The sequence below is a fragment of the Chiloscyllium punctatum genome, chromosome 6, assembly GCF_047496795.1.
Source record: "Chiloscyllium punctatum isolate Juve2018m chromosome 6, sChiPun1.3, whole genome shotgun sequence".
NCBI lineage: Eukaryota > Metazoa > Chordata > Chondrichthyes > Orectolobiformes > Hemiscylliidae > Chiloscyllium > Chiloscyllium punctatum.
This window is the reverse complement of record NC_092744.1, coordinates 36,431,666-36,455,344: the sequence shown is the minus strand read 5'-3', so window position 1 is coordinate 36,455,344 and position 23,679 is coordinate 36,431,666. Positions and strand designations below refer to the sequence as shown.

The following is a 23,679-nucleotide window of genomic DNA, read 5'->3' as shown; positions in this document are numbered from 1 at the left end:
TGCTAAGATTTGCTTTCCCAAAATGCAGCACCTCACATTTATCTGAATTTAACTCCATCTGCCACTTTTCAGTCCATTGGCCCATCTGGTCCAGATCCTGTTGTAATCCGAGGTACCCTTCTTTGCTGTCCACTACACCTCCAATTTTGGTGTCATCTGCAAACTTACTAACTATACCTCTTATGCTCACATCCAAATCATTTATATAAATGACGAAAAGTAGTGGACCCAGCACCAATCCTTGTGGCACTCCACTGGTCACAGGCCTCCATTCTGAAAAAGAACCCTCTACCACCACCCTCTGTCGTCTACCTTTCAGCCCATTCTGTATCCAAATGGCTAGTTCTCCCTGTGATCTAAACTTGCTAACCAGTCTCCCATACGAAGCCTTGTCGAATGCCTTACTGGTCCATACAGAACACATCTACCACTCTGCCCTTATCAATCTTCTTTGTTACTTCTTCAAAAAACTCAATCAAGTTTGTGAGACATGATTTCCCACACACAAAGCCATGTTGACTATCCCTAATCAGTCCTTGCCTTTCCAAAATTGTGTAAATCCTGTCCCTCAGGATTCCCTCCAACAACTTGCACACCACTGACGTCAGGCTCACTGGTCTATAGTTCCCTGGCTTGTCCTTACCATCCTTTTTAAACAATGGCACCACGTTAGCCAACCTCCAGTCTTCCGGCACCTCACCTGTGACTATCAATGATACAAATATCGAAGCAAGAAGCCAGCAATCACTTCCCTAGCTTCCCACAGAGTTCTAGGGTACACCTGATCAGGGGATTTATCCCCTTTTATGCGTTTCAAGACATCCAGCACTTCCTCCTCTGTAATATGGACATTTTTCAAGATGTCACCATCTATGGCATCAACATCGACTTCACTAGTTCCAAATCTCCCCTCCCCCCTCCCCCCACCTCATCCCACATCCAAAATCCAACTCAGCACCATCTTCTTGACCTGCCCTACCTCACCCACCCCACCATCCTACCAATTATCCGCTACCTGCATCCACCTATCCCCTTCCCAGCTACCTTTCCCCTACCTCACCCCCAGCCTCCCATTTATCTCTCAGCCCTCTTCCCCCTCCACATTCCTGATGAAGGGTTTATGCCTGAAAGGTCGATTCTCCTACTCTTCAGATGCTGCCTGACTGGCTGTGCTTTTCCAGCACCTACACGTTTTGATTCTCCGTGCAGCTGATCCAATCACAGGGAGCTGGGCGCCCTGAAGCAACAGTGTCACAGGAAGAGATGGTTTGTGTTGAGGAAAATGGGAGACCTTGGGCCGAGAGTAGGTAATTTTACAAAATTCTGTTTTCCTTGCTAATGATCCTTCTTTGTTCCATAAAACCATCCTCCTACTGCTGCTCTGTGAGGCACCCTCCATTTAATTAGCAGTCTCCCTCACACCTAGCTTCTCACAATTTTACGAGTCCTCAAACTCTCATTCTATCTCCTGAGAGCCAGTTTAGTCCAGGCCACAATTAATGCTGAGAACCCTTCCTACCTTGAAAGATTAATTTTAACACTTTAAATACAATTTAAATTTAAAAAACTACTCTTGATAAGAAAAGCTACCTACAAAGTTTTGAGGTGAACGGTGACTATCATTGACTGAAAAATTTGGCTCATTAGCTTTTTCGAGCCAGCTTCCTGTAGTTGGTAAATTCATAATATCTCCTCTTACAAACTGCAAAGATCTTCAAATCCATTAGTTAAATAAAAAAAATGGCTCTGCTATGGCTAAGTTCCCATTTGATAATATTTCCCATGATTGGAACTCACTATTCAAATGACACTGATTCCAAAATATATGCTGCTGTAGCACATTACAGATGACAATGCTTGCTCGACAATGAGTTATTCTTCTATAACATCAAAAATATGCACAATGAGTTTGTTCTTGCAAATGTTCCCACTCCAAAACACAGGAATCATAATTAGATTTCAATTAAGCACCGGGCTAAATAAAACAACCTGCCAAATATTGCAGATTAATTATCATGTTATAATGTTTACTTACAATTTGTTATGCTTTAAGCCACCAAAATCTTCCTTGACTGACCACCAATCACCCAAATTATTAATCTGAGTTTTACACTGCATGATGAAAATGAATATTGCAGATTCATCACTAATAGGCTCATAGCTCAGTCTTTGTGTCTATTTGGCCAGAGACGAAATTGGCCTATATAGGCTGGAAACACTTGGTTTTTCGTTAGTTTCAGGAGCTGTGAAAAATCAGTTCCAACTAGTTTCTGTTTTGAGTTGCTGTCATTAGACCAATTTCACCCCAAAGATTTGTTATGATAACTCTGCTTGAATTTTTTTGTCGAGAATGTAGTACTACTGGATTTGAGTTGAGAACAGTACTTTGCTTCCAGAGCGCGATGGAGAACATCTCCGGGAGACCCGCACCAACCAACCCCACCACCCCACGGCCAAACACTTCAACTCCCCCTCCCACTCCACTGAGGCAATGTGGGTCCTGGGCCTCCTCCATTGTTACACCCTAACCACCTGATGCCTGGAGGAAGAACGCCTCCTCTTCTGCCCTGGGAACCTCCAACCACACTGCATCAATGTGGACTTCACTAGTTTCCTCATTTCCCCTCCCCCACTTTATCCCAGTTCCAACCTTCCAACTCAGCACTGCCATCATGACGCCATCTTCCTTCCCACCTATTTGCTCCACCCTCCTCTCCAATCTATCACCATTACCCCACCTCCATCTACCTATCGCATCCTCAGCTACCTTGCCCCCAGCACCACCTCCTCCCATTTATCTCTCTACCCCTCGGCTCACAAGCCTCATTCCTGATGAAGGGCTCCGCCTGAAATATCGATTCTCTTGCTCCTCAGATGCTGCCTGACCTGCTGTACTTTTCCAGCACCACACTCTCGACTCCGATCTCCAGCATCTGCAGTCCTCACTTTGTCCTAGTTGAAATACCTATGCCTCAGGGTAATAGCTCATTGAAATACATTTGTAAAAATATCCTATGCATACTTATATTATTGGAATAGAACTCTGCCTACTTTGAATTCTTTAAAACAGAATTATAGAAATAAATGGAATCTTCTTACACTTATTCCCAAGAAAAAAAACTGATTGCCCTTTATGATTTGAATTGACAATAGCACTGCAATCCTTGGGCCTTTTTCACTTCACATAGACATTAATTTTTTTTGAACTAGATAAGATAGAATTTTTAACTTAAATTCAGGATGTTTCCTTCATAGTTCAATGAATAAATGAAGTATGGGAAATATATAAACTAACAAAGTCCCAGATTAATCCACGATCAATGTTAAATCAGTTTATTTCAGTTGATGTAGTCAGGGTGTGCAGAGAGACACAATTGCCTTCAGTGATCCTGAACTAGAGAAAGGGAGGGATCACTCATAGTTCCTGCACCTGATCACTATCAGCTATTAGAAAGGATAAGAACCAGGCTTTATTGTGAAGCAATTGTGGTCACGATAGCTGCTTATAGTTTGTAGACTGATTTGTAAAAAACAATGCCACTTCGACAAATGACTAAAGAGTTAACAGCATTAAGTTCCAACATGAGAATGAGAAAATGAGAACAATAAAGACTTGTTTAAAAGAAAAACAAGAATTGCAGATGTTGTAAATTAGAAACAAAAAGCCAAATAGAAATTGCTGGAAAAACTCAGCAGGTCTGGCAGCATCTGTGGAGAGAAATCAGAGGTAACGTTTTGGGTCAAGTCACCCTTTCTGAAAGCATTCTCCACTGATGCTGCCAGACCTGCTTAGCTTTTCCAGCAATTCTAATTTTGTCTCTGATTCATAGCATTTGCAGTTCTTTTGGTTTTTAAATGTTTCTTCCAAATAGCTATTAAATTTTAAAGTATAAAAAGTTTTTTTTAAAATCTGTACACTGTCAGTACACTGTCAGCTCGTTACTATATTACCAGATCAGCATTATCCATTGAACAAGGTAAAAACATCATGAACAAAGGGCCCGTTTCCCACCTCTTCTGAAGTGAAGGAAATTTTAAGCCAAGTGTAACATTCACTGAATGCAAGTGGTTTTTGAGGTAAATACAATACAAATGGTTTAAGCCCCATTTGTCAACAGTACACCATTTGTGACAAAGAAAGAACTCAATCAATTTTGTTCCATTTTATCTTTTGAAACTAATGCCACCATAACATTCAATCAATGTTATAAGTAGATGGAATGGGCAGCTGATCTGTGATCTAACTTCTTATACCTGCTTTAATTCTACATCCTTCAATGCTTTGGCTACAAAATTCTATTAATCTTAATATTACAATTAATAATTGATTTAACTGAATTAACATTTGGGGAAGGAATTTCCAAGCTTCTAGAACCCTTTGTGTTAAATTATGAATTTCTAGCTGTAATTTCTTTTGACTATGTGCCTCATACTAGATTCCTCAACAAATGCAAATAGTTTTGCTCAATCCTTTCACTTTCCTTTAATATCTTAATGACTTTGATGCAATTAGCCTTAACTTGCTAAATTCCAGGGGAATCTTCTTGAGGTCTCAGAGGCCTCGACCCATCTGGAGCGTTGGCAATATACATGTGCTCTCTCTTCCAGTGAAGGCCCACCAAATTACAATCAGTCAGGCAGTCCCAAGGTCACTGGTGGGACTTCCCCTTGAATCAGGGCAGGTGTCCTGCCTAGTGAGAGCTATCAGTCAATCTGAAGCCAGCAGCTTTTGTGCCCAATGGTGGCAAGGAGGGGCAGTGAGTTCTGTCAGATCATCAGCTGTAGAATCGTGGAGGACCCAGGACAAAAGTGAGTGATGTAGGTGGAAGGGTGTTTCCCAGGGGAGATGAGGGCAGAGGGCAGATGTGATTCCCAGTAGCTAACATCCATGTCTAATATCTAAAACAGTGAATGATTATACTAAAAGTAACTATCTGAACTATCACTCCTAACCAACATCTGGGGGCTAGTGCTAAAACTGGAGACCTGTCTCACAGAATAGACACAGACAATGTCTCAGACAACACCATCAAACGTCTTTGATTATGTTGCATTCCATCAGAAGGGCAGACCCAGCAGAAATGGCAGCACAGTGAGGAATGAGTTGCTTTGTGAGTCCTCAACATTGACTCTGGACCCCACAAAGACAAATGGTATCAGGTCAAACATGGGCAAGGAAAACTCATGCTGGTTACTACAGTACTGACATTCTTCACCCGATAAATCAGTACTCCTCCATCTTGATCTGCACTGACAGGAAGCACCAAGGTTGGCAAGGGAACAGAACATACTCTGGGTGAGTGTTTTCAATGTCCATCACAAAAGTGACTCAGCAGCACCACTACTGACCAAATTAGTTGAGTCCTAAAGGAGTAGCTGCTAGACTTTGTTTGCGGCAGACTGTGAAGGAACCAACAAAAGGGAAAAATATAATTGACCTCATCCTCACCAATCCAGCTGCAGATGTATCTATACATGACAGTGTCTGTAGGTGTGACCATTGCACAGTCCTTATGAAGGCAAGCCCCTCTTCACACTGTGCATACCCTCCATCATGTTATGCAGCAATACCACTTTGCTATATGGAATAGGATTTGAACAGATCTAGTAACTTAAGACTGCTTATTGATGAGGAACTATGGGTCACAGCCATGGCTCAGCATATGCCTCACACTACTATTGCCATCAAGCCAGCTGATCAAATCTGGTTCAATGATGAGTGCAGGTTGGTACGTCAGGAGCAGAATACCTAAATATGAGGTGAAGCTACAACAGAGGACTAAACATACATTTATGATTATTAAATACAATAAATGTTTAATTATGGAACTAAACCTTCCATAATATTTTATGGAAAAAATCATAAACAATATGGAATAAACAAAGCTAAGCAATTCCACAATCAACAGATCAGATAAAATCTCTGCAATCCTGCCACATCCAGTGTTGGCTCAAACATATAAAATAGCTAAATTCTAAGGTGAAGTGAGAGTGACTGCCCTTGAAATCAAGGCCATATTTGACAGACAGTGTTGTCAAAGAGGCTGAGCAACGATAGAGTCAATGGAAATCAGGTAAAAACTCTCTGCTGGTTGGAGTCATACCTGGCACAAGAGAAGATGATTGTGGTGTTGGTGGTCAGTTATCTCAGATCCAGTTCATCTCTGCAGAACTTTTTCAGAGTCATGCTCTCACCCAACCATCTTCAGTTGCTTCAGTGATCTACTCTCCTATATAAGGTCAGAAGTGATAAGTTTGCTGATAATTGACAATGTTCAGCTCCACTTGTGACTCCTCAGAGGCTGAAACAGCCCAGTTCAAGTGTAGCAAGATCTAGCCAATATCCAAATTTAGGCTCATAAATGGCAAGCAGCATAGCAGGATACAAGCGCTAGACAATGATTATCTCTAACAAGAGAGAATCTAATTATCACTGATTGACATTCAATGGCAGTAACATTGATGAAACCCCCACTATCAATATTGGGTTTACTGTCAAATGGAAACTAAACTGGACTCACTGAATTAATACTGTGCAACAGCAAGTAACTCACCATCGGACTTCCCAAATCCTGTCCGCCATCTACAAGGCACAAATTAGGAGTATGATGGAGTGATCCCCACTTTCCTGGATGAGTGCAGCTCCAACAGCACTCAATATGTTAACACCACTCAGGCCAAATCTGCCCTCTTGATTGGCACTACAGCCACAACATTCAGTCGCTCCACAACTTATGCTCAGTAGCAGCAGTGTATACCATCTACAAGATGCACTGCATAAATTTACTGAACATCTTGAGACAGCACCTTCCAAACCTGTGACTAGTACAACCTACAGGACAAGGGCAGCAGATAAATGGGAACACCACTACCACCTGCAAGTTCCCTGCTAAGATACTCACTATTCAGATTTGTTGAGTGAAAAGCCTACAGCAGTTCAAGAAGCTCACCAACACCTTCTCAAGGGCAACTAGAGACGGACAATAAATGTAAGCATTTAGAATAATCTATCATTTTTGAGTCTGAAGTCACTGATTTCATAAATGCCTGCAAGTCCAATTGCCACAGTTTTTGCGATTCATTTCATCTATCAAAGAGATATTGATAGACTAAGTGAATAGGCAAACTGTGAGAATATAATTTTGTAATTTTTCTTTCAACCACACTATTTACAATGTGCCCTATATTTGTGTCATTGAAAAATTTCCATATCTATCTTTCTATCCCACTGTGCAAGTCACTAATATATACAATAAATAGCTGTGTGCCCCTGCAGGACAGTACAAAGGACATTCCACCAATAAAGTGTCTGTCAATTATTAATAGTCTCCTCTGCCTATCCAATTTCTTAACCAGGTCAGTAGGGTTTCTCTTCAATTCCATAACCTACAACTCAGATAGACAGATGTACAATTCAGTTTTCTGTCCCTTATTTAATCTATAATAACCATTTGACAAACAATGTTACATGTACCCCTTTTCCTGGATATAAATCATGCAGCTCCTCTAATTAGGTAAATATAGTTTGGGAGAAAGGTTCATTGTGTGTGTCACTTTAACTGTCGATAAAAATGAAGAAAAATGCATGAGCTGAATAAATGGGGGCTCAAATCTTGAGGAAGAGACAGTCTATGTGATTCTACTCTACTGAATTTTCCCCTTTCATTTTTGCGTGATTCACTGATCATCACCCTAAATACATCAGTTCTTTGAGTCCAATATTCAAGGCAAATATCCAAATGTGCAAGGTGCTTTCCTGAAACAACCCCATTTATTATGTTAATTGGGTCTTTACTTTTGTTTTAAAAACTTAATGTCAAGTTGGGCAAAGCAGTTCTTTAATGGGACAATTGGTGGCCATTGAATGACACGTACATTTTTGTTTCTTCACTTATCTGAACGTGAAGCAAGGACAATCAGGAGTGTTTCTTTTAGTTGCAAGACAATACATTGGGCTGATATGGTCTATTTCTGCCATCGTAGCAGGATTTGTCTGGGGCTTTTAGAAAAGCTCATACACATAAGTTGCAGTTGAGACAGTCAACTGACATCGAGAGCTTCAACAGCATTCAGGAAATTGTCTCAGGGCATAATTTGTAGCAAGATACAGTTTGCATTCTTTAGGGATTTGTTCCAGACAGATCATCCACTTTGTGACAGGAATCAACAAGAGCACTGTTTCCTCCCCCAGTGATTTGAATACTCTAATTTTAGAAGGCTTACAAATTTTGTTATCTGTTCAGCTCCATTTATGGAACTGTTAAAGCCAATCATAGCCGGAAGTCAGGTGCTTCTGATCGAAGTTAATCTATTGTGGAGGCTTGTATTCACACCAATCATGGCTATGTGCGTTTCACAAATTGTGATTCATAGCACTGAGGAGAAAGAAAGCTCTGAAAATACTTTTTTTGCAGATGTTCCATAATGCAAATTGTGCCAGCTGCAGAAACCATTCAGTATTCAAAAGGTTGATGAATTTGCTCTCATCTACCACCAAGGGACACACTTATTCACATCATTACTGGCTTGATTTAGAAAGCAACAAACATGCACAGCATGCATGACAAATATGTACTACACATTAATGTATGTGGACACAAAATTAAATGAGTTCTAATTGAGTATTCAAGATGTCTAAACAACTCACATTCAGCTTCAACTGTTATATTCAAACTTAGATTTAAACAAATTTATATAAGCCTTAAATAACCTACTAAAAACTTTACATTAAGGGCAATGCAAACCATCAGCATTGGAGCATTCAAGAATGCCAAACATTATTTGTTTCCCAATAATTTGAGACTATGCATTTGAATGCTTTTAAGACTGATATTTTTTCCAACACAAATAAATAAAAGCAAAAAAAATCTCAATTTTGCATAAGTATACTGTATATTCTATGTGTCTATGAAATTTAGAAACCTGCTTGCAGCATTTGAAAATACATACTTTCCCAATGTTCCACATAATGACGTACTAATTCACCCAAACAGAACCAAATACAAATAGTTAACATTCAAGAAGGAGGTACAAAGCAAAAAAAAACACTTAATTTGGCAGCTATCAATTTGCTAGCACAATGATTGCTATTTGGATAATAAAGTCATAGAACACAAAAATGTACCCTTCAGTCCAACTTGTCCATATGAACCAGGTTTCCCAAACTAAGCTACTCCCATTTTCTTGTGTTTGGCCCATATCCCTTGAAACCTTTCCTATCCATGTACCTGTTCAAACATCTTTTAAATGTTGTAACTGTACCTGCATATACCACCTCCTCTGGCAGCTCGTTCCATATATGCACCACATTTTGTGGAAAAGTTGCCTCTCAGGTTCCTTACAAATCTTTCCCCTCTCACCTTAAACATTTACTCTCTAGTTTTGAACATCCGACGAGAGAAAGACCTTTGCTATTCACTTTATTTACGCCCTTCATGATTTTATAAATCTCTATAAGGTCACCCCTTAACCTTCTACCCTCCAGGGAAAAGCTATCCAACCTCGCCTTATAACTCAAACACTTCAGAGCCAGTAATATCTTTGTAAATCTTTTCTGCACCCTTTCCAATTTAATAATATCCTTCCCATAGCAGGACATCCAGAACTCCTACACAGTACTCCAAAAGTGGTCTCACCAATGTCCTATAAAGCCGTAAAGTGAAAAATATCTCTGAATTTATTTTTCCAAAACTGATTTCAGTTGCCTTCTTAATTTTTAATCTAAAAACACAGCAATGTGGTTTAATATAATGCAAAATATACTTCACACTAATATTATTAAATTTATAGGTGAATACATAATATTTCGATTTGTAAAGATAGAACTCCCTTCCAGAGGCCTATACTTCTTACAGTGACCAAAGAATTGGTTTCAAACCTCACTTCCATTCTCAGTATCTCAGTTAAACTTAATTCATTTATGTTCACTTGAGGGATGTCAGCATCACTGGTTTGGCCATTTATTGCCTGTCTCTGGTTGCCCTTAAGGAGTTGGTGGTGAGCTGCCTTCTTGAACCACCCCATCCATGTGCTGTAAGTAGATCAAAATGTTGTTAGGTAGGGGATGCAAGGAATTTGGCCCAGTGATACTGAACTAATGATGATATACTTCCAAGGCAGGATGGTGAGTGGCTTGGAGGAGAACTTGCAGGTGGTGTTGCTCCTATATATCGGCTGCCCTTGTCCTTCTAGGTGGTAGTAGTTTTTGGTTTGCAAAGTGTTACCTAAAGATCTTTGGTAAATTTCTGCAGTGCATCTTGTAGATGGTACACACTGCTACGACTGAGCATTAGTGATAGAGTGACTGAATGTTTGGGTGTGTAGCGCCAATCAAGCAGTCTCTTTTGTCTGGGATGGTATCAAGCTTCTTGATTATATTTGGAGCTGCACCCATCCAGGCAAGTGTGAGAATTTCATTGCACTCCTGACTTGTATCTTGTAGGTAGGCTTTGGGGAGTCAGGAGTTGAGTTACTTGCTTTAGTATTCCTAGCATCTGACTTGCTCTGGCAGCCACTGTTTTTATGGTGAGTCCAGTTCAATGGTAATCCTCAAGATATTGATAATGAGAAATTCAGTGATGGTAACATTATTGAATGTCAAGGAGCAGTAGTTAGATTGTTTCTTATTGGTGATGGTCATTGCCTGACACTTGTGTGGTGTAAAATTATTTGCCACTTTTCAGGCCAAGCCTGGATACTGTCCAGGCCTTGCTGCATTTGGATATGAATTGCTTCAGCATCTGAGGAGTTGCAAATTGTGCTGAACTGCATTTATTTTCTTTATATTGTACAGACATGATCTTCACCTACTGGAACATTTACAACTTTTTCATCCTTTCCTATTTTGCTTTTGATTATTTTAGTTGTCAGTAGATTTGTCTAACTAGCTTTCTTTGTTTTTAAATTGTTTAATCTAAAATTGGGGCTGAAATAATAAGCATAGTTCAACTTAAGTGTGCCGACCTTCCACAAATGTGTTTCACGTAACTTTAAAAATCTCCCTTATCAATTTCATTTTGTTGTCACTTTCTATTGCTAATGAACTGACTTTCTCACATAAGCTGTAACAGCAGTGACACCAGTTCCAAAGTTCATTTCTTGCAATGGCTCCCAGCATTAGAACCCAAAGTAGAATTCCAGTTTCGTATCAATATTTGCACGACTTACTAAACAGACTGCCAATTCCAGTAATGGTCTTTCATGCTGGTACTTGATCATTGTTTTCTTCCTTGCCCAGCTTTAAATAATTCAAAGTATCAATAAATGAATATTTGTGAAAAGCATGTAGAATTATTTTGAAAAATACATGGTTGAGTGGGGAGAAGCTGACATAAATGAAAAAGATTCTGGGTGGGAATGCCCATGGTCAACCTTCCCACATACCATTAATTGACACCCTTAAGTGACGAATTAAGGGCCTTAGCCTATTGCTGATGGGATTAAGTCAGCTGCTGGCAGGCCTGTCATCACACACTGTTCCTGATAACTGCTACTCTGAAGGAAAATTGTCACCTCAGGGGAATGGGGAGGTCCTCCAATCAAAGATAATCATTGCTAATCGAGGGAGTTGACAGCAGGCAGGGGTAGGAGGCACTGCATGCTACCTCCCTGCTTTTGCTTCAGAAACACAACTCCCACTCTCCACTCACCGCAATCACCAACCTGAAGAAATCTTGCCTCCACATCATTTCATTTGTCCCAAGCTTTTCCCAATTCTGAGACTCCAGTGGTGCAATTCCACCTGTAGCTCCTGCCTCTTCTGTGGTGTTGCTCAGTACAAGATCCTGGATTTCTGCCCACAGGGAATTGGCTGCTGCCTGATTGGCAGATAGAAAATAGAGAAAATGTTCATATTGTTGGGTAGATGGTCAGCGTTGTAGCTGTACTGGAACAGCTTGGCAGGAGCACAGCCAATTCTGGAACACAAGTTTTTAGTGCTGATGCCAGATTATCATCAGCATTCGTATGTTTTGCCATATCTACTACTTGCAGCCACTTTTTGGTATCATATTTTTAAAAAATTGACTGCAGACCAACATGTCTTGATACTATTCCACATGATAAGACTGCGATAGATCTTTTATTCAACAATTCTGGCTGAAGATTGATGCAAACAATTTAGCTTTGTCTTTTACACTGAACTGCTGGGCTTCCCCATTATTGAGGATGGGATTGTTTGTGATACCTCCCATTCTTGTTAGTTGTTTAATTGTCCATCATTGTTCATGACCTGATGTGGCAGACTGCAAAGTTTTGATTTAATTCATTGGTTGTGGGATCACTTAGCTTTGTCTATAGCATACTGTTTTTCCTGTTTGGCATTCAAGTAGCCCTGTATCATCAGTTTGACACTTCAGTTATAGGTATGCCTGGTACTGTTTCTGGCATGCCCTTCTGCATTCTTTGATGAATGAAAGTTGATCCCCTAGCTTGATGATAATGATAGATTGAGGCATTTGCTGGGCCATGAAGTTACATCTTGTGTTTGAATATAATTCTGTTGTTGCTAATAGCCCACAGAACATCATGGATGTCCAGTTTTGACTTTCTGGATCTGTTCAAAATCGATCCCTTTTAGTATAGTGGTAGTGGCACTCAACATGGCAGAGGGTATCCTCAATGTAAAGATGAGATTTCATCTCCAAAAGGATCGTGTCTTTAATTCCTTACGATACTGCCTCTGCAACAGGTTGATTCATAAGGACAAGTTGTTTTTCATCTTATTGTTCCCATTTCGCATGTTACCTGCTCAAGTCTTAACAGCTATGTCCTTTGCACCTTGGCCAAGTCAGGCAGTAGTTGTGCTATTGAACCAGTCTTGGTAATCAATATAGAAATCTCTCACCCAGAGACTTGCCCTCTGTGCCTTTGATAAGTTTTTTTCTGAGTATGCACCTAAGAAGCACCTTGAGGCATTTTGCCATATTAGGAATGCCGTTATTAATGGTTGCTTGTTAACACAAAACTTGGGTGTTGCTGATGAAAAAGATAAGCTGTAAAAGCTTTACAGTTTGCACCCATCAGAACAGAATGACAAGAGTACCAAATTGCAAAGGAACCAAGAATGAGAAGACAGTGCTAATTAATTGGTTAGTAAATTGTCATAGATGGAGGCATTACCATGTAAATGCACTAGAGAACATTTAACTGCCAAGCTTTTATTTCAAGTCCTTTTGTTTTCCCACCATACAGAATGCTGACTGTGTCCAACCACCTACTGCTTATAAAATCCAGAACATAGTGTCCAGCATTAGGAATGATTCCTTAAATGGACAACACTTGAAAAACAACCCCAAGAATGCTAAAAACACATTAATTGAAGATTACCGGTAATTTAATTTCACAGTGTGGCTCACTGACATACAAAGCCGAGGCTTTTGCGAATGAAAGAACATTTAAATATATTGTGTCTTTTCCAAACAAATCAGATATTTAGAGGACAGCCATTTCCAAGTTTATTCCCCATAGCAATGGCTCAACTTACTGGTCTGAATTTAAACAAATGCTTGTCAGTTAACTGCTTCCAATGACTCCACCAATCAAATGTGTCCACATGCTAAAGAATCTGCATTCTCTTCCTGTATATTATAAACTATTGCCCCCTGTAAGGTTTGGCATTCTTGTGATTCTGTCCAGATGAGTGAAAGATGAAAAGCTTTTGACTGCACATCTCTTTCTTGGAGTAACATTCAAATGCTGTCATTGTTATTGTTAAAATGTGAATCATACAGTAGTAGTTTTAACTATAAAACATACAAAGTGCAATATGAACATTGAAAACAAAAGCAAACTTGATTTTCATAATGTGCTCCTGATGGCTCATTGGTAATTGGGAACTAAGAAAATTCCAGCTGTGATTCTCAATCTCTGTTAAATAATCAATATCTGGAATAGCAAGGGAAGGTGTCCTGTGCTATCAGCCCATCACTCCTGGTTCAGGGAAGGTGGAATAAAAATTAAAGTAGTTTCTATTCCTGAGTAGCTTGCAATGATCTAGTTTGGGAGTTATGAGAGCCACAATAAAGTCCAGGTATCTCAAATAGCCGATCAGGACTACCCCTTTAAGTTACACATGGTCAGCTGGTAAGCATTCCTTCCTGAAAGAAGAAAATTAGTCAGCGGGATCTAATACCTGGACTCCATTAGTTAAATTAAAAGGAGGGCTTACACAAACTAGGTTGTAATTCCTGGAATTTAAGGTTGAAGTGTAATTTAATTAAACTTTTCAGACAACTAAATAGGGTAAATAGTTAGAAATTGTTTTCACAGGTTCAGAAATCTAAGACAAGAGTGCATAGTCTAAACATTAGAACAGACCTTGAAAGTAAAATCCGTAAACCCTGCAGGAAGCAAAGAATTTTGAGTCAGTCTCTTATGAATAGCAATTGATGCTTTATAATTGATGATTGATGGATTTCCATTAACCAGACGTATTTAGGCTTATGGTCCAAAAGTGGGGATGTGAAGTTTGGTCCCATACTGCCATAATGTCACTGAATATTGGAACAGAGGATCTATATAACTCATTGTTTCTACTTTCTAATACAGGGGACGAGATAGGAAATTCATCATAGAGGTTTATAAAGTCATGAGGGGCATGGATAGGGTGAATAGCTAAGGTGTTTTTCCTAGGATGGGTGAGTCCAAAGTGAGAAAACATAGGTTAAAGTGAGACTGGCAAAATTTAAAAAGGGCCTGTGGGGTAACTTTTTAACACAGAAGGCTGTGTGTGTCTGGAAATAATTGTCAGAGGAAGTGGTAGAGGCTGGTACAACTAAAACATTTAAACAGCATCTGGATGAGTATATGAATTGGAAGGGTTTAGAGGGATATGAGCTAAATGCTGGCAAATGGATCTAGGTCAGATTAGGATGTTTGGTCGGTGCGGACAAATTGGACAGAAGGGACTGTTTTTGTGCTGTCTAACTCTATGACTCCATCTTAATGTGATTAGATTCAGAAATAATCTATATTTCCCAGCAGATCATCTAACTGTTTCTGAAGTAATTCTGAACTTTCCTTTATATGGAAAGGAAATGAATTAAAAGTGGTTGTAAGGCATTAGGTCACAGATTAATCATAGTCTCCTTGAATGCTGGAAAAAAAGCTATTCAATAGGCCACTCCTGTTTCTATGTTCCTATTACCCTGCCCAAAATTAGACCCAACTTTCATTACTCTTGATTTATCTAATATCTGTGTCAAGTTATTATTACACAAGCTCAAACATGTATCTCTTTTCCTAATTGTTACAGTTTAATTTGAATTAATGCTTGAGATTTACTATTTCTAAGTTGTTAATTATTTCATATACCTCAAGAAAATCACTTGTTAGCCTTTTTCCTTCAAGGCTGAGAAGCCCAAGTTTCTGTAATCTTTCCAATAATCCTTTTATGCTGAGGATCAGTCTCATGGCTCTTTCTATACTGTCTCTAGGGCTTGAATGTTCTATAGCATAACTATGGCATAAATGCTATCCCACTTCACATCAGCTCTGATGAAGAGTCACATAGGCTCGAAATCTTAGCTTGCTGTCTCCATGGATGCTGTCTGACTCGCTGCATTCTCCACCATTTGTTGTTTTCAGTGCAGATTCCAGCATCTGCAGTTATTTGTTCCTACTCCTTGAATGTTCCTTTGTGCCTTCACCAGATATACTGTTGTACTGTTCACCTTAATTTTAAAATTCCATTTAATTTTTTACTTTTATGGCAAATGCTGATGAACCTTATGAGGTAAATGCAAATCCTTTTTGTGACAACCATATACCCCAACTTGGTTCAATCAATCATCTCAAATCTAAAAAGAATTGCTGAATCAATTGTACCTTTGTTAACAGCTTTACTTTCCATAAATATTGACTTTTCACAAGAACCATTAGACCTGATGACTGTGTTAAACAGTGGAAATTAAATAAGCATGATTGGGTACCAAAATCCTAACTTTGGAAAGGAAGTATGCATGAGTAGGTGGGAGATATGCAATTACAAATGATTGAAAGCATCAATACAATTAAAAATACACTTATTAGCCAGCTTTCTTGCTCAAATTGTTAGATTAATCCAGATTAACTTGGAAAGACCCTCTTAATAGTAAGTATCGCAACATATTGAGACCTTAAGTGCTAGGAGTAAGAATGTGCTGACAGTAAGCATAACACAGATTGTATAGAGGTAGAAATTAGAACAAACTAATTGTGAATTCAGCACACACATTACAAGTCACATTTGAAATAGGGAAACTGGCTTTAATATACCAAAAACTACATTGCTCAGGATTTTTTTCTGAAATGAAACAAGATTAGCTATTTCTGATGCTATTTGAGCATTCATTTTCCAGTTTAACTTGTTCTCATGCAGTGAAATTATCAGATTTAAATTGGAATTATAAAATTTTAATTATCTGTTACAATGTCGGGGGAAGCAATTTGGATGCTGCATTGTTTCCAGTGAGATTGCTCTACACATTATTATATGCATTTGTTTGGTCTTATCATTTTGCCTTATGTGGTCAACACGTTAGTTGTAGAAATACAATAATGAGATTTGTGGCAATTCAAGGTCAGGAAATCATAAAGCTAGTATCCATCATCATCATCATCATCATCACATAAGGAGCAACAATAGAAAAGAAAATAAAGAAGAAAAACATTAATGTGAAAGGAATATCACCAGTAGAGTCTGGAATTTCAAGACAGATACAAAACAACTTTTAATGCATTTTACGCTGACTGCCATGCTATGATACATAATAGAGAATGAATTAAAAATGTCAAATTCTGTGAGTGTTCAAATAACTTGGTTCTTTGTTGCTCAAGTCAAAACCTGTCTGAATGATGGATCAAAAAGATAAAGAGAAAATGTAAGATGGACAAGCTAAAATGAAAAGTGAAATAGGCTCATCGAAAGCCAAGTCCATAATGTAATACTTTACAGTAAAGACCTGTAGGGTAGAAGCCAATACCATTAGGATGAATCCAAGCAGCACTAAAAGCTAATGCCTTGTCCAATCGAAGCTATTTCTATGGCTGCTTGGGCTTCTGCAACTCTGTCTTTACACTAGACTGAAAACTCTTTGTACTAATTGCCAGATTGTACCAGGTTTTCTGGTTCAGTTCCATTCTATAATTGGTTGACAAAGATGATCAAAAAAGGAGAAAAAAATCAGGCTCACTACTGCAGGCAGAGGGTCTGATAATGTTTCACAGAGAGGCCATCATCTTCTGACATTCTGTACAAAATTAATTGAGCACATTGGGCAGATCTGCTGCTCATCTTTCTCCCTCAGCCAGAGGCCTAAACTTGGGAGGTCTATGAAAAGAGTTACAAAATCATTTTCAGCAATTTGTCTATTTTCTTTAACTATGTTTTTATTAAAAGCTTGAGGAATGCTGTTGGCGGTTTCTTTGCAAATGTATTTGTAGTAGCTTGCCACTGTAATCCCCTAAAGGGATTCTCCTGTTTTGAAGTTACATAGAAACTCAGTTAAATACCTGTATTTTTCAATTCCCAAATAAAAAAACTTTAAAATCCACTACAGATTACAAATTACTTTTGTTTAGTAATTACTCAACACCTCAATATATTTGCTACAATCTGTTCACACTTTATAGATTGATAACTTTGTGAAAATCATGGTAAGAATATCAAACAGAGTTTAAAGTGAATCATTTTAAGTAGCTTTGAGATTCCTAATTGCTTCCATTAAATAAAATATGGAGAACGCTTGCTAGCTAATTTAAAACAACTAGAAGCTACTTCAAATCCAATGAGGCTTTATAGGAAACTTGCACACTGATCTGCATGCCCACAGACTTGCACACTTGATATTAAAATCCACTTATTACTTTTAATGATGAAGTATATGTCACATGTTAACATATATTGGAAATGTTATTATTCAACAGACCAATTAAGAGGTGTAATTTTTATAACTATTCTCAAAATTATAGATTAAAAATTACTAACAGATATTCATTAATTTTGCAATAGCATGTAAAAGAAGCTTTCAAGTCTAGTTTAAGAAAGTTTCTCTGGTGTTTCAAAATATTCCAATTTTAACTACCATACAGCTATTCCTGAAATATTCATATTTGGGTACAAGCAACATGAACTACCTCCTAGAGTCAGTAAAATTTCTTATTTCATACAGAAATTATTGGAATTGTAATTTATGCCATCCAGATTAATAAAATTTAGGCTGTCCTCTAGGATATGCAAGTGATTCACAGTGTCTAATATTTATACACTATTGAACTTTTATATTTTTTTTATTTGATGGTACATCCATCACAGAAGCTTCATGTAATTATATTGCAAAGCTGATCATTACAAGTATCAAGAAGCAAAATAAAATCCTTCATCTTCCAATTAAAATCCCTTTTACTTTCACCATCCATACAAAAACTATTCTGAAGAAAAACATATCTTATGTTTACTTATAAAGTTTTTCACCTATTTATTACAGTGGAAGCATCCTTCCCCCCACTTCCAAAGGCAGCCCATGGTGAGGAAAATCATATGCCTATGACTAGAAACACCTATTGTTCTGCAATAATAAAATCGGAGAATAATTGTTCAGCTGGAAAAGGAAACTTTATAGACAAGAATCAGCTTGGTAAAAAATGTTGTAATATTAACTTCCCACTTAAGAACAAGTCTGTTCACAGTTTAGCAAAGTCAAAACATAAGAATTGTGCGAACTTGTGATGACTGACATACTGAACCTATATACTGATATTCTCCTGTGTTATTGGCCTGTGAAATTGAAATCCTCAGCACTTCCTGGTAATATGGAACATTGATGAAATTATGAATTTGACTAAATATACAGAGAGAGGTTTAGAAACTGGCAGCTTAGCTGAAGTCAGCAAAACAGTTTGTAGGGCTTACCTTCACACAAAATACAGACATCTGTATGAGGCCTAAATCCGCAGATAAATCCAGATGTTTTCCCAGACACACAACTCAAACAGGTGTAACACTACATAGGTAAAACACAATATCTAATATTAACAAAATTTTTAAAAAGGAAACAGAAAAGAGTAAGAGAGTAAAATGTCTTCCCACAGCCACAACAAGCACCAGTGCAGGGGGAGTTAGGAATGCACTGGCTATAGACTTTTTCCAAAGCTGTAGGTCTTTTTTAGTGAAGCAAGATTAGTTCATACAAAACTCAACAATACAGCACTGAAACCCATTGTTGATATTCAACATTTTTCACATAGCGGAACAGAATAGACAATATGGTAGCTAGGAAACCATGGGCTGGATTATAAGTAGATCATATCTCATTCATCCACTGTTCAGTAATCTTTTTTCTTAACCAGTCCAAATGATTAAGGCGAACATAAACCAAAATCAATAATCAGTCTGCTTAAATGGAAAAAGAAATTCAACAGAATAAGATGATCCATGGACAGGAAAAAATTCTGACCAAGTAAAATTTATGATAAAACTTAATAACTGACATTTTAATGACAGAGGTCCAGAGACAATAAGGAAATATGTAATTTCAGTATTACAGTTTCTACATACTTTCATTGAGCAGGAAAACGCTATTCTTTTAAATGTATTTTCAGTGAACATTCAACTGCATAACCTTTAGCAGCAGACAGTTTACAAGTGTAAAAAGCTATGAACGTTGAATGAAGTGCTATAACCAAAAGATTAGTCCATCCATTCTTCTCAGAGATTCTGACTAATCTACTCTGCATGCCCAGCATTTAGGCTTTTGCTTAGATCATTTGTCCTTACATTTTTTTTAAGCAAAATAATTATTTGTTCAAAATAAAATGCATAAACCTGCAAAATATTTCTTCTCACAAATGTGCCCAAAAAATAAGCATTGACTTGGAATTAATTACATCTCATGCAAAGAAAGACTAATTTTTGTTCTGGTATAGGATACACTATAAGTGGATTATATTTATGGGCCTTTTTCTTTTCCTGTCTTTTCCTTGTACCATTTAGCCATTTTTAAAAATTCCAAGTTCCTTTTTATAACAAAGATCCAGTTCCCAGTTTTCCTTCAGACCACTGAATGCTCTAGGTAGCCATAGAAGTGATTGTTCCTACCAGCTCCTTTTCATCAGTTCAGCAATTGACCAATTGACAACTGATTGATGGTTATCTTTTCAGTCTTACAATAGGAGAAATTACCATTACTAAAGCTATGTACAGTAAATGCCTCCAGAGTAAATTACATGATTCTAAAATTCTCCTTCACTCACTTAGTACAATAGCAACACAACAAAAAGTTTCCTTTTTTGTCCCTATTCTTATACTGTAGATTTGGCCTTTCCTGCCAACTGCAGAAAGGAACTTGACAGCTTCTTTAAAAAGAGGAGCATAAAGGATCCTGAATGAGAGATGGCACTGGGCCGGACTTAGGGTCCTATTCAACGCCAGAGCTATTCTTTGTAGAGAAAAATTAGGCATGTGAGTGTAAGATAAGATGTGTCTGAATAGACATGGAATACTTGATGTGACCTTGAACTTTATCCACATTTTTTTGTTAACTATTAATGCTCTTTGGCTCAGTACAGTTAATGTGTTGCTCAATTGAAAAATACCTTGTTATTCTGAAGGAAGCAATCTACTCAACAGTATAGGGTTGGTGTGAAGCCATGTTACTTTGCGCCAATAATAGTTACATGGTAAACCCCAATCAGTGCCTAGTCTGACAATAGAAGAAAGTAGATTACAGTTAACTTGAAGGAAGTCATCTCGCTCTGTTTGTGTGCAGATGTACTGTACAATTTTCTGAGTATTTGTGCAGAGCTAGGTTTCAGACTTAAATGCAGAATTAAACACAAGGTCATGCTGTTCATTTCATTCTCCAAAAGTATCATCAAAATCTCTAATTGTTAGTTACAATAGAGATCAACTCATGCTGATCAACATTATTAACTCAAGTGAATTACGGAGATATTATTTTTCCTCAAAATATTTTCCATTCATGCAAAGTAACTTTCCAGGCACAATGTTGTAAAAGTTAACCTATATCACTGAACTACATGGTCAAGAAACATCCTGATTTTAAAAAGCACATATTTACTTTCAGATCTCTCCCCTGCTTCACCCTTCCCTATCTGCATAATCTCCTTCAGGCCTATAACCCTGCAAAATATTTGCATTCCTCTAATTGTGGCCTGACGGGCATTGCCAATTTTTATTGTTCAACCATTCAGTAGTCTCCCAACATCCATCTGCTTGTTTAATCCTCCTTTTAGACAATTTCTAAAACCATATTATTTGTCCAAGGTTTTGGTAATCTTGCCTGATGTCACCTTATACAATCCAATGTCATGTTTTGTTTTATACTGCTCCCCATGAAGAACTTCAGGATGTTTATCATGACAAAGATGCAATATGAAAACGTTGTTGTACTTATTTAATTAGTGTGGAAGTCACAATTTCTGTTTGCCCAAATGAATTGGGATAGCCTTTCAAACAACAGAAAGAATTCCAGTTGGATTTCACAATCAATGGGTAAGCTTGGTACAGTATTAAATAGACAAACTATCAAAGTGAAACAGCTAAGTGTCAATCCAAAAAGCATATTGCTGAAAATATTACACTTAGTGGAAAACAACAGAGTTTGAATTTTAAAATTAATCATTTATTTTTCCGACAGTAAACCCTTGCTCCACACAAGAAATGGCTTTTTGAGGAATTATTGGCTGATTACAATTGTCATAAATGTTGACTGATGGTCAGGTAAAAGGCTCTTCTAATCTACAATAAGAAATGGTAAACAAATTCCTTAATTTGCTAAGATTTTCAGGAGATAAAATAGATGAGTTGACAGCACAAATGGAAATAAAATGTATGACCTAACTGCTATCATGGAGATGTTGCTGCAGGATGACCTGTCCTTTCTGGCTGGGTGCTATTGAGTTGGAACTGTTAATAAAGAATTAGATTAGTATATTAGTGACAGAGGATCTTATATCCGAAGATTCCAGAACTAGAAGGCATAGGTTTAGGATGAGGTGGGAAAGATATAAAACAGATCTAAGGGGCAACGTTTTCACGCAGAGGGTGGTACGTGTATGGAATGAGCTGCCAGAGAAAGTGGTGGAGGCTGGTACAATTGCAACATTTAGAAGGCATTTGGATGGCTATATGAATAGGAAGGGTTTGGAGGGATATGGGCCGGATGCTGGCAGGTGGGATTAGATTGAGTTGGGATATCTAGTCGGCATGGATGGGTTGGACCGAAGGGTCTGTTTCCATGCTGTACATCTCTATGACTCTATCAAGATGTGGAATCAGTTTGGGTGGAGCTAAGCAATAGCATGAGGCAGTAAACATTGGTAGGAGTTATTTACATGCCACTAGATAGTAATGTAAATGAAGGGCATCGTAAAATTCAAGAAATTAGAGGGGCATGTACAATATGTAATACAGTAATCATTGTGCAATTCAATTTACATATAGTTTGGGTATACCTGATTAGCATTATTGTTAAAGAGGACAAATTCCTGGAATGTATATGAGATGACTTTCTAGAATAGTATGTTGAGGAACCGACCTCAGAATGGGCTATTGAAATATAACAGTGTGCACTGATAAAGGGCTGATTAATAATCTCATGGCAAACGATGTTCTAGGGAGGTTGACCACCATATGATACATTTTTGTATTTAGGTTTGGAAATGATGTAGGTCAATTGAAAACGAGGTCTTAAATCTAAACAAAGGAAAATACAAAGACATAAAGGGCAAAATTGGCTGTTGAAGTTTAGGAAACTTGCAACAGTAAACAGACAATGAATAACATTTATATAATAAATACTTGGTTTATAACAAATTTACATTGTTTTGAATGTGTAAGTATCATGCAAGAATAGCCAATAGAAAAGTTAAAGGTTGTATTAGATCGAAGAAACAGGCTTATGAAATTGACAAAAAATGTAACCTGATGACTGGGAGCATTTTAGAATTCAGCAAAGGAGTACCAAAAATCTGGTAAAAAAGGCAATTTTATAAATGTACATGAACTATTAAGGAACATAAAAACAAACTGTAAAAGCTTCAATAGGTATATAAAAAAGGAAAAGATTAGCAAATGCAAATGTGAGTCCATTACAGACAGAGGCAGGAGGATTTATGATGGGGAATAAGGAAATTTTAGAGAAACTAATTAAATGCTTCTTGTTTGTCTTTACAGAGGAAGACTAAAAATAATCCACATGCTATTCTAGAAATCTAGAGAGCTGAGTGACTATTGATGATAAAACACTGAAAGAAATCAATATTAGTGAATAAAAAGTAGGACTGGGGAAATTAATACAAAATGAAATTGATGTATCCCTGGACCTGAGTATACACATTCCAGAATGCAGAATAAACAAGTCATTCTGAGATTTGCAGATTATGACAAGTGGGATAACATGAGAATTAGGTCTTGAGCGATAGCTATTGGCAATCCACATCAATGATTTGAATGTGGGGACTAAATGTAATATTTACAAGTTTGCTGATGCTACAATACAAGGTGAAAATCTAAGTTTTGAGAAGGATGCAAGGGGATTTAAACAGGCTAGGTGAGAAGACAAGAACATAGCAGATGGAATAAATATGGAAACACCTGAAGCTAACAAGTTGAGTGAGGAAAACAAAAGTGCAGGGTACTTATTCAATGGTGAGAGATAGGAAAATGTTGATGCCCAAAGG

General features: G+C 37.8%; 1 protein-coding gene across 3 annotated transcripts in view; it reads right to left on the bottom strand.

Moving 5' to 3' along the window:
- The window catches only part of LOC140478876 (uncharacterized), an 859,005-nt gene that overhangs the window by 204,552 nt on the left and 630,774 nt on the right, over positions 1-23,679 (bottom strand). For 2 of the 3 annotated variants that reach the window (XM_072572437.1, XM_072572439.1), the window contains exon 1: positions 18,890-19,093. The exons of the other annotated variant lie outside the window; for it this stretch is intronic. The gene's annotated coding sequence lies outside the window, so the exon portion shown is untranslated. Of the gene's footprint in view, positions 1-18,889; positions 19,094-23,679 lie in introns of those variants that run through there. 3 annotated transcript variants of the gene reach the window in all.